We start from the raw sequence: 13422 nt of genomic DNA, 5'->3' as shown, positions 1-13422 counted from the left end.
TCTCTGGTGAGTGCATGCCGATTCCACCTGTTTTCTATTTATTTGTACAGTCGTGGCCATGCAAGTGTCATCATTCCCTCATTACAGTTTCGAGGTCCATTCCACCAACTTTATATCCATTTTTCTGACACATGCAATCTCTTTCCGCAGGAGCTGTGAGGTGTTACCCACCAGATGTTTCATTCTGTGTCCACTCATGGAGACGTTTTGATTTGGAGACATAACTTTTAAAGATCTTGTTGAAATGTAGCTATGTGTGTGATGTTGCTGGGAAACATGGAAATGTTCAAAACCAGGAGAGTGATCCATATGAATGTCTATGTTGCACTCTGGACTTAATAGTTACTTTGGGCTGCCACCTCCTAGCTTGACATTTTCTCTCCATAAAATCACAGCAGAGTGACATCTGGACTTCATGCAGCAAACTACTGTAATACTTCAAACGTCAGGATGGTTTTCACTACCTATCTGCCCTAAAACTGCAACACAGTAATACAATAATCTACTCACATACTCGCCATAGCAACAAATTATCTCAAGTAAGGCTATAATTAACAATTATTTTCATTAGCGATTCATATTACAGTTATTTTCTTGATTAATGGATTCATTATTTAGTTTATGAATTGTCAAAATAGTCAAGATGGTACATTTAAATGTCACAATTTGGCTGACCAACAGTCCAAAGATAGTCTGTTGACTATAAGTTAACGGGAAAAAAACAGGCAACTTTTGGCTTTTTTGCTCAAGGATTACTTAAATATTAACACTTATCAAAATTGTTCAGATTAATTTCTTGAATGACTAATCGAAAATTCTTTCAACACTAATTTCAAACTGTAATTTAACTGTTAAATGTTTATTTTACCCAAATCATACATATAAAAATAGATTTTCTCACTTACCTCTCTACCTGTATATAGACATGCACATGGGACACTCTTACTGGAAAGATATTGCTTTTTAATATTTTAAATGTAGTTTTTTAATGCTTTTAGTGCCACAAACAAATTCCATTCACTTCCATTATATTTCTGTGGAGGCATAAATCTCAAAACCTGGAAAAGTAAAACCAAAACTAACTCCATGGTTAGATACTATTATAGGGAAGTAACAAAATATGAACTGGCCATTTGTAGATGATAGATATAATTGTCATGATTATCGTAGGTTGTATCAACAATCTACATAAATACCATTTTACAAACAACTTGAGTTACTTCTGGTATGTTTGCATAACATGACAGCTATGCACAGTTTTCCCCTCCTTGACGAAAATAACCCATGAGCTCAGCTCTAAACAAAACGTAAAGGCTGGCAGTACACACATGACATGTATGTACTGTGACATGTCAACATGACTGGTTGTATTTATCCCTGCACAGGTTGCGACTGACCAGCCACGCATGACTGCTGTACCAGTCACTAAGGTTAATTAACTATCTGGAAACTATTTCGGCCCTGCCAAGTTTGTGTCACTTCAGGTATGTCTCCATTTAATGTCTTCCGCTCTAAGTATAGGTGGCTGGCACAGGCTCAAAGTGCTTTTCCGTTGTGTGGAATTATAATGACAGAACAGAGAATGCAATAATAATGGCACAGGCTCAAAAAGGTTTCAAACCCAGGTTACCCAGAAGAACTGTGTGTTTTGCCAGAAAATTTCAGGACAAACATTGATGTGACTAAGACCCCTTACCTCTTTTGCATTAGTATTTTAATCCAACATCGGCCTACATCAATACTGTCTTAAAAAGGCAAACAGCAGCTACATATTTGGCCAGAATTCATTTACAAAGGACATATTATACCATGAAAATGGGTAATTTCTGTAAAAAGAAAAAAGAAAAAGCAAGCCACAATCAGACCAGCCAAAGCTAAAGAGAGCTATAACCGAAAGCTAGCCTAACCTAGCTCTGATCTTTAATATAAAAATATTTAGTTAGTTATTCCACTTAACTAAATGAGGCAGTGGCAAAATCCAATCATGGAGAAGCTAAAGCTTGTTAAAGCTAATTTAACCAGTTAGCTTTAGCCACAACTACTAGGGTGACCGCGCGTATGCACTTATGCACGCACCATAGGCGTTTTCATCAGGAATGGGGACAATTATATCAGCACTTAGCACACCTACCAAGCACACCTTTCAACAACATGGGCACAGCATTTTTTCTTTTTCTTTTTCTTTTATGAAGGAGTAGCCTCCTGGTTCTCTTCAGAAATGACTGACTTTCTCTTCGGGCACGACAGCTGTCAGAAAAAGCCAGATTCAGATGTGCGGTGCATTGTTTATGGTTTTATTTTGAGTTAAGAGTGGAACAGAACACAATAAGCGTCAATGTAAGCACTGAAAACCAGCATAATATTATAATTATTCATTTAATTGTGGTGAAAACCTGGACAATTTGGTAGTGAATATTGAACACCTCTACATTTTAGTGTTTTACAGATATCTGTCCGTTAATTTTAGGGGACAAATTAGTCAAAATCGATAAGCATTGCACTCACTTTCCACCTGCACTCTGTGAAAGTTATCCAACTGCCGTAAAAGTTTAGGCATTTTCTAATCATCATGTCGGTTCAATGGCATTTTTAGGTAAACAGCCGAGGGTGACAAAATGAAGGCATTACAACCACCTTTTTTATATGTGACCAGTTTACCAACCAGCCTTTAAAAGATTAAATCCCCTTTTCTCAACTTCCCTGCTTTTGCAGGTATTGCTCTCTGCCTTTGTGTGGCAAAATAGCTCATAGGCTACTAGAGCTTGTATTATCTCATCAGGGGTTTTAAAAGAAGTTTGGGTATTATCGGGTGAAAAGTCAGGATATTTGTTCTCTTTTGTAAAGTAGAAATCCCAAGAATAATTATTGTAGCATCTGGATGGTCTCAAAACAAAAGAAGAGACATATTAAACTGCTCTTTGGTGTCTATATTCATACCTTGGCCTTATTTGTTTGGTGCATTAGCATAATCAAATATTGCATGAAACACAGTTGTCATATTGTTGCATTGCTTGTACCTGTGATGTGTTGATGTTATTTCTTCTGTTGAGCGAGGTTATTGCAGCACAATTCATTGGGGGACTTCAAAGCCTCTGTTCTCTATGTAAAGCAGCGGAAAGGCTCTCGGCAGCTTCGTATCAGCTCAGTCAATTGCCACTTCAGGATGGATCTGGAATCTCTGCAACACAACAGAATGTATGAACATGTCATATTGTCAAATGTATCTGCAGATACAGTGATGCTGTAATGAATTAACCATAACTACATTAAATAAAGAGAAATGCATTAAAAAATCTCTCAGTGAGAAAAGCTTCTGATATGTAACCTGTCATCTTATCCATATGGGTGTGTGTGTTTCTGTATAGTGAAAAGGCAATTTGATATCATATTTATAATGTAAATGCTGGATTTCATTTTTTACCTTGGTAGAAAATTATTTATCACCAGCATTTATTATTCCCGCTTTTCACATGTAACATTGCATGAAACATTCAAATGCAATAGGCAGTGTGTTCTCTGTGCATTCAACATTAAGGATAATGATCTATTGAAGTGAAGGGTTTATTGAAGAAATCCAACCTACTGTATTTATGCAGTGTGCAGTAAAAGTCCCTTTACTCAGTGTTTTTGACATTCACACTAACATCCAGAAATAACAGAGGCCACAGAGAGATTAAAATCAAGAAAACAGCACTTTCTTGTTGCTTTCTGTGAAATCATTTAAGTATGTGAGTGTGTGAGTGTGTGAGTGTGTGTATGTGTGACGAGATATAGGGAGGCAGATCAATTTTGGTACATGGGTGGAAGTGGATTATTGCCAACAAGTTCAAATTGAAGACTATTTTTGCATTGTTCACAGTGAGTGATTGCTGAGTGTGAGGCATTAGTTATGCTGACTGCAGAGCTATACTATGGTGAGGATGTGTGTGTGTGTGTGTGTGTGTGTGTGTGTGTGTGTGTGTGTGTGTGTGTGTGTCTGTTAGCATGACATCTGGGTTTTAATTCTGGGGGAAAAATCCCATATCTGCATGATCCTACTAACGCAAGCCATCTGAAGAGAATACAGATGAGAGATGTTCCTCCGTTCTCCCACAGCCTCCTGCAACAACAGTGCATGGCAACACACAGTGACCTTGGCTGATTAAACATTCCTCTTTGGTTTGTATTTTGAAAATCCAGCCTTCAGTGTGTGTCTATAGCATGGATGTACTGAGCACCTACAAAGGTGCTGGACTGTGAAAAGGAATTCGAAATGAAATATTTTAATAGTAGAGTGGATCATACTGCCTCAGCAGTGGCTTGTTTGTGGCTTGATATGTATGCATATGACGTTGGGGTGATGCGTGTGTGTTTGCAGATCAATATGATTTCATTGCACGTGGCCTGTGGGATTTATTATCATCACTCATTTTAATGAGGTAGCAAGTGATAGGACAACAAGATCACTAAGAGTAATGTTCCACTGGGAGAGTGCAAAGACCGCCACCAGATGGTTCAGTTGGGAATGACTGGAATACCAAACAGGCTTTACAAACAGAATCCTTTTACTTGCAAGGTTAGGTAGCATAATTTCTGCCATGTTTACAGAAATAGACTTGAAACAGCCTATTAGAGGGTTTGAGCCAAAAAAAGAAAGCAAAACGGATGATGTAGCACACTCCAGTTCATGCCACATACTCAGGAAACACATGATGATTTATATACAGTATCAGTGAACATAACTCTTTCACAAGATTGCCACAGTGGACTAATATCTTCAGGAAAATAATGTTGTTTAGGGGTCTCTGTTGTGGGCATGCTAAATGTCTGCATCATAACATTTCACATTGCAGTGCTGAAGATATACAGTATCGTGTGGGCCAGACTGATCCCTGGTTTAATTTCATAGCAAATTGTTGGCTCTTTGAAGCCTTCAGTTACCACATGGTGACACTGGAAATGGTCTATTTAATACCTGTTATATTGTCACTAGAGCCACTAGTCCTTCAGCTGCCTCAAGCCCTCTGTGAGATTTGAGACGAACAAAGGGAATATGAATTAAGTCTGTAACTGAGCTGGCCCCTGGCATACTGAATTCTAAATTCAGCTGTGCTTTATGAGCTTTTCATATGATTCGGGTCTGATAATTCTTGGTCTTAATTACAATGGTAGCAGGCAGGCCTGGGCTACAAAAGATGTTGAACATAGGAAGCAGAGCTATCAGGAGAGTTTTAAAAAACCGAGATGATTGGAGAATACCACTCCCACATTCTAGATTTATAAAGGGAAAGTTGGAGTCGAGATGAATACTGAAAGATCAGAAAGTACTCCTGGAATCGGCAATGTCTTGAGCAGTATGTATGAGATGCCTTTGCAGAATACTCAGCTCTGATTTTAAGCTATTTAACAACCACATTCCCTGCTGAACACTGATACCTTAGGCCAAAACTGTCTCTCATGTCCAAAGCAACATTTAGAGCTATTTGAAAACTGTTATAACGTGAAAGGAGTTTCAATCCAGACACAGTCACATCTTATTAAAGCAGACACAGTGCATGAACTGCAGGTTTTGCAATGGCTAAATATTTAGAGCAGAGGCAGCAGTCGTTTTATTTGCTTGAAACACACAACCACAGTCCGCTGTGATGTTGCCAGAAAATCTCAGAAAACTAAGGGGTGGGAAAACAGAACAAAAGTCATAAACTGTCACAAACTGTATTGATAAGTTAAAATAATACAAGGCCATGCTGAAGAGAAAAATAAGCAGCAGCTGGCTGTCAAGGTAAATTGTGCCCTACTGAGAATAAATACAGACTTAAGGTTAAGTCAAAAACCTGCCCAAGATTAACCCAAGAAGAATACTATCATTTATACAGTAATTTTCAATTTGATCAATATCTCTCGAAACGTCTACACAAACCAGCCAACAAACCACTTAACCTGTAGCTCGGTTTAATTGAATTGTACATTTAGATACCATAGGATTTCTGCTAACACCATGAAGAGCTGTCAACTAGCTTTTATCCAGGTTCAAGGACGCTCAGGACAGCAAAATATTGCTATGAGTCACCAAGACTGAAAGCTTTTGCAAACCAAGCAAGAGTGAGGCCAAAAAGAAAAAAGGGACCAGAAAAAAACTTCAAACAGATTGATGAAACATCATCAAAATGAGAGTTCCCCCTCAGCATGCTCATCCCTGCTCTCACAGACATTATAGGCACTCCAAAAGCTGCTCTCTGTGGAATTGACAAGCAGTGCCAGGTCGGGTGTTTGATCTCAGTCGTAATCATTACGATGCTCTTAATTGATACAGGTTTGTCCCCTACTGCTGCAGGTCCAGGTGAAACATTTGATCCATGCTCCCTGAAGTAAACCTGTCCCTGGGAGGTGCTTCTAACTCACACATCCAAGATAACAGTCAGAAGCAAGAATTTTTCTACAGGACCATACCTGTGTTTTTGTGCAGGTTTGTCTGTATTAACTGTGTATATTCTCTGTGACTGCCAAACATTTCCAAAAGCATTTCCCCCAGCATTTTAATCCATTAAAGCAAAATTTCTTTAGACATTATCCATGAATTATTGAGTTAATAGTAAAATAGTGTGGTAATATAACTCAAAACTACAGATTGCTTTGAAGCGTATTCCAGGTGGTGCAATCAAGTGCTGGCAGGAGTTTCTGATTCAAACCTGGAAGACAAACATTTTTCAAGCGTAAACAAACACTGCTGCCATTTCCCTTGAACAATTCCTCAGTATTCCGGTTGGTTCTACTTGTTGGCTGCTGCTAAATAGTCAGATTGACTCAAAAACAAAAACAAAATTGCCTCAAGGGGATTAATAAAGTGCAACTTAATGTGAGTTTTTTTGGTCAGAACTTGTTTCGATATTACAAAAGCTCATGTTCTATTGACACAGTTCTTGTATCGCTGGGACACTGACAACCTGCCTCATTTATATATAAACATGTTCCATAAACCTGTGGAAATACATGCGAAACACTCAACACAGCTAGTGCTGCTCAAACAAAGTGCATGCATGTTTTTGAAAAGAAAATGGCTTAAACATGAATAATACAACTCAGGTACAATTTGAGGGAGTCTAAATTATCCTGATAGTAAACAATATGTGGCATGACTATTGCTAAATTATAGTGTCTCTGTTAAAAGCCTGTAAATAAAGGCAGTGAAACTGGGTTTTAGGTGTTAAAGCTGCAAGTACAGCGCTGGGATAATATGTGCTTATGATGCTGTTAAGCTAACTTGTTAGGAAACAATGACTTACAAAATGAGTAGACACAAAGGAGCACGGAGATCCAGTGTCTGGACATTCTGAATGAGTTCAGTATTCAAGACAATCGTCTTTTAGCTCTACTTTTGCAAACAACCTGCTGTGAAAAACATTTGTATTTTTAGTTTACTAGGTGCTCAAATTTCTTCTCCACTACTAGTTTACATCAGCTCTCTGCTGTTCAGTTCTGACAGACACTGGACAATCATTTTGCCTGAGGTCTTTTCTGTAAACTGCTTGTGAGTTAATGTATTGGGGTTGATGATGACTCTACCATAAAATACTGCTGTGGACTGGAAAACTAAAACAATGAACTAAAAATCTCTACAACCTATGAGGTGCAGAGTTGGATCTTATTCCTAAAAATGAAATATTAAATATATAAAAATCGAATTCACTTCACTTGATGAAAGTGTGAATTTGGTAGCTTCGTGCATTAAAACAATTGCTGCTGCGGCTGCCATCTGAGCGAGTCTTGGTTGTTGGAGCTTCCCATCAGCACTTGAAAACATTTTAAAACAATCAAAGCCTTTCAAGTGCATTACCATGCAACCATTAACATAACCTTGACTAAGAATAATGATGACTAAATGTCCATTATGATGGATTACCCTTTTCAGGCAAGTCTCTCATGTCGATTTTCATACCATACTGAAATGAACTGAAACCAGTAGCTGTCTGGGAGGTAGAAAAAATGCATTCATCAATCTAAAAACATATGGGCACAAGTCAAGGGGTTCAAAAGTCAAAGGCTGAAAAGTCAAAGAGGCTTGACTTCTGAGATGTATGGTGAGGTGTCATTGGATTTCTACAGCCTACATTATAACCTATGTGAGAAAGTGGGTCAAAAACTTCGAGCTCTGCTTCAACCGCGAGCCCTGTGGTTACACCCTTTCATGTAAAACCATACGTGAGTCATGACAAGTCGTTTGTCATGGCGATCTTATATAGCTTAAACCCAGCACCATAAATGATTATGACCACTGTCATGTCTTATCAGTTCTGGCATTATATAGGCTTTACAGCACGACGGCTCAGGTTTAATATTATCATAGGTCATTTACTGCTCTGTTTACATTGCTTTGAAGGATTTATGTCCGGCCTACTCACTGTCCAGTATTCATCCAAAAGGGGCTTATAGCGGTCCCAGAAGTGGAAAGATTGGGGATGGAAACAGTTGAGTTGAGGGTAACACTCTTGCTCAGTTGGGGCGGGGGAGGCAGACATTTAAAAGAGCTTACTGCTGTAGCTTTCACTCTGGCTTTGATTGTCTTTGCTTTGATCTGGTTTGGGGCGGCCATGTTGTGCAGTGTTATCCTCCCATAATCTCTGCCATCTCTGAAACACTGCAGTGGAAAAGACACTGACTGGGTTTCTCTGTCTCTGCATTGCTTTGGCCAGTGTTTTCATCCCTCGCAGTAAGCATGAATCACATCATCTATGAATAAAAACTGGAGAAAAATCTTTTGAGGGAAGACTGAATATATCCAACAAAAAGTTCTGTCTATTGAGGAAGAAAATAATAAAATTCTTTGAAAGGGAATACACATATATGACTGAGGCAAGTTGACCCTGGACTACTTTCTTGCAATACTTTGTACTTAGTCGTCCTTATGCATGCCCTGTTTTGTTGATGAATCAACCCTCCACTTAATCAAATGCAACATTACCTTCCCTTCAGCTACTAAAACAGTGTTCTACAGAGAAGCTGTTATGTGCTGTTTTCTAGGGGGGGATTTCTGAGCACTAGCACTAAAGCACAACTTCAAAGGGATATTGTGCATCTATCCCAAATTAGCTGCCTGTGCACTGTCTGAGCACTTTGAGACCATCCTCTGTTGGTAAGAATACATTATCTTGCGGTTGTGAAATTACAGGCATTTATATTGTAGTGCACCACTGAGTCTGCCAAAAGACAAAAAAACACTTGGATATGCCCCACATGAAGCCACAAAGGAGACCTGGTACCCAAATAGAGACTGAATACAGACAAGCCCTTATGGTTTTCAGATCAACATTCCCAGACAGATGTACTGTATATATGTGATACCTCTCGATGCCCAGAGCTCACCCAGCTTTGAGTTACAGAGGAAGAGGGCACCTAGCTGCAAATACAAGCATCAATACTTGATGACTACAAAACAAAAATGGCAAGTGAAGATAAGGCATGTCCTGCATGCTTATAGGTCATGTTTCCACCATTTTTTCCTTTCCTGTCTCAAGTATGAACATCTTATTAAAGCCGAATAAAGAATTTAACTGCATGTAAGTTGCAAAATCAGACTTTAGGCCTTTGCTACGGGTCATTTGAGCCTCTTGTCTGCGATCCAAAGTACATATTCAACAGAAATATATTCACTGGGAGAGCTGTCATGCGTGTTGACACACACTTGGAAGACCTTCTGCAGTTTGCACATGATTTGTATCACCTGCATATCATTAAACCATGAGCATTTGCTAGCAGTGTGAGCTACAAAAAAGACAGGACCTACATCATACTGAAATATCTGATCGGTCTGCAGCTGAGGACAATACAACACAGTCCTCAGTGCCGATTTTTTTCTTAATTACATAAACAAATGCATGATTAAAAGTTGTACTGAAGCTCTGCGCCAGCTGTTTGAGGCAGGCTGACACAGCTGTATACATGTGTCTTTGCACACTAAATCAAATGTCCCATTGTGCTCATCTGGAGTGAATTAGGCGGAGGAAAGGAGGGGGGACATAGAGGCTTTGATATACAGAGGAGGAAATGGGTAATGTCCTGGAACCACATGGAACATCCTAATAGGAGCTGGTGACTGATAAGAAGGAGATAACCAGATCATCTCTGTCTGTCTGCAACCTGTAACCTTTTCTTTCTTTAACGATCTCACAAAATTCGAAATAGTGTTGATTTTAACACATTAAGACATTGTGCTCTCTTTTTTCAATCAGTGAAGTTGTAATAAATCAGGTTTAGCGATAAAAGTCTGCATACAGGCAGTGCCAACCCCACCATGCATGCCACACCCACAGAAAAAAACTGAAAGGGCAAGATTTTAAAGCAGAATGAGTCAAATAATTGTACTCCCCAGGTCTCAGTAATCTTAAAATGATAGAAGTAAGCTTGCCATTACAGTGTTGTTGGTTTGAATCCCAGCAAGAGGAAGGAAATTTAGGGATCCAGTGACAACCAGAAGCTGGAGAGCTGCAAATATCACACACCCCACTCCCTATAAATCCAGTTGATGTGCTGTGGAGGAAGGCACTCAAGCCCCAACCACTGGAGTGGAGTTGGTCTGTAGCCAACAGAGGAAATCTGTGGTTGTACTAGGCAGCTCCTGTGTGAATGTGTAGCAGGGTGTGTCTGAAATACAGCCACTCTACCCAATATGTCAATTGCCTGGACAAATAAAGGCTCAAAATAGTGTTAAAGTTATAATGTGTTTCACACTGACCATCTTTGTAAACAAGTGAACCAATATGCTTGGTTACAGCAGAGAAATAATCATATTATCATTTCTGTTAAAACTACATGAATGTGTCAGGCTGAAATAATGCAGCACGGTCTATAGTTATAGCTCTCAACAGACCAAATCTGAAAACAGGAAAGATATGGCTTTTCATTCATTCATTTAAGGGCATAAATCATTCCCTTTGAAGCGCAGCGGAGCCTGTTTGCAAGGAACATAAGAAAGCCAATATGGAGAGCAGCTGGTCAGCTGGGATGAACATGACATGCTGTTTCTTGGGAAGAAAATAGGAAGAAAGGAGAAATGTGGAGATAAAAGAGTGAAAACAGATGAGCATCACATTCAATAACTAAAATATCTCTTCACAGGCTAGTACGTATTTTCTGTGAAAAACAACATGACGCACTTTACTTTATTTGATGAGTGAAAAACTCTTGGACAGCCATGGATACACTAAATATTTTTTTTTCTTAACCATCAGACATACCACAGTTCTAACAGGCTGTGCTATCACATGTTTGTCACAAACAGTGCAACCTACTAACAAGAGAAAGCCCTGTTTGTAAATCTAAAATTCACACAGTAGACAACCAGCAGACTTGCATCAGCCAAATGCAATATAATTAGGGATAAGTGACCACAATGAACTTAAATTAATTAAAGTCCCTGTGACTGTGGTCGAAGCAAAAACATCACTGCACACAGGACTGACACAGGTTTTCGTCACAGGTTATGTAACAGAGATCTGCTGCCCTCTTGTGTAGTAAAGTATAATTTCGACATCACTTGATGCTTGGCAACCAGAAGAGCGCACACAATAACATTAGACGACAACATAAAATATCTAGTGGTAGAAGAAGTATGTAGATTATTTGCTCGAGCAGAAATAATAATACAACACAGTAAAAGTCTTGCATTACAAATGTCCCTTATTAACAGTAAAATATATCAAATCTATCCAAAGTATCAACAGTAAAAGTACCTAAATGCAGAGAATAGCCCCCAGCTTTATAATATTCAATATCATATTATTGGATAATCATTATATTATTTTTGCATTAATGTGTAAATAGCATTTTGCTGTAGGTGGTGACTAATATAAGTATAATCTGCAACAAAGACGGTTACTTTTTGTGTGTAAAGTCTTAGTCTGTGAAGTAGAGGAATGAGGTCAAAAGTACAATAATTCCCACTGAACTGAATCAAAGTAGAAGTGTAAAGATGGATAAATTTTACAGTGCTTGAGCAAATGTACTTAGTTATTCCACCACAATTTAAGTCACATTATGTCTGACAAGAATAGTGTCAGCTTCATTAACTGGCAGCTTAAATAATGACCATCCCAAATGTTCTATACTGAATGTAAATGGATGAATTAGACGCCATGAAACTTAGCCTGAACTTTGCAGGAACGTTCTGGAGATGTTAATAGTATAAGAAGCAGTTGGTCTGATTAAAGATTAATCTGCAATTATTTTGATAATCAATTGATCTTTTCTGTTTTTTAAGTAAAAATAGAAATCATTCTTTAATTCCAGTTTCTCAAATATGAGGATAGCTCATCTGGTAGAGCTGGCGTCCCATGTACCAAGGCTGAGTCCTCGCTGCAGCGGCCATGAGTTTGAATCCAAGCTGTGGCCCTTTGCTGCTTGTTATCCCCACCCACCCTTTTCTGTCACTCTTCAGCTTTCACTATCGATTAAAGGCAATGATAAAAAATAAAAAAATAAAATCAGCTTTTCTGGGTTTTATATAATTCAAAAATTGAATATATTTAGGTTTTTGCTTGTTGATTGGAAAAGACATTTGAAGATGTCAGCTTGTTTCACTACTGTCAAACATTTCAGAGATCAAAGGTTAAATTAGAAAATAAAACAGCACAGCACAGCACACCACACCACATAATTGTGATGGTCTGTTGTAGCATATTTCATGGGGAGAATCTATAAATAAGCCTCTGAGGAAGCGTGTAAAGACTAACCCACAGAGAAGATCAGGCAGCGGGCCTGCATTCAAACAGGAAACACCAATCATCAGACAACTTATCAAAATACGACAGCTTGCTGAGTTTGCCAGTGAAGGAGGGAACCTCCCATCCCACATGTTGATGATAATTAGACTCATATCTGCACAGAGCTGAGCAGTTCTGCCACCCCAGGCACTACAGCTATGCACTCTACATTACTCCGCGTCTTCTGAATGCTTAAGCTTACCCCTGGTTATCCAATCATTTCTAAACTTGAATATCATATGGGACATTTGACTATCTGGGCTTGAAACAGTCAGTAGGCAAAATTGCAGTAAATATTTGGATATTTTGATTCTTTATTTAAGTAAAAGTAAAAATACTGTAACAGAAATAATAAAATACTAAAAGTCCTTTAGTACATAAATATTATCATCCTTTCAAGAGTGTTACATTATTATTGTTTATATAGCATATCATTTTATAATAATAATAAAATGTATTTATATTTATAAGCATCTATCAAATCCTGAGATAACAAAGTGATTTAAATTGAAAACAATAAAAGAAAAAAATGCACAAAGTCATAAATGAGAAAAGTAAACTGTAAAAACTTTGATTCTTACATATTGAACATGCATTACATACATATATACATATACCAAATTAAATAAGGTTATCAGAAGCAGTTTCAATGAGAATTCTGATTTGAACTAATGTAATTTGGATACTG

This window comes from Dicentrarchus labrax, unplaced genomic scaffold (genome assembly GCF_905237075.1).
Source record: "Dicentrarchus labrax unplaced genomic scaffold, dlabrax2021, whole genome shotgun sequence".
NCBI lineage: Eukaryota > Metazoa > Chordata > Actinopteri > Moronidae > Dicentrarchus > Dicentrarchus labrax.
The sequence above is the reverse complement of the archived record's forward strand: the minus strand, read 5'-3'. Positions refer to the sequence as shown.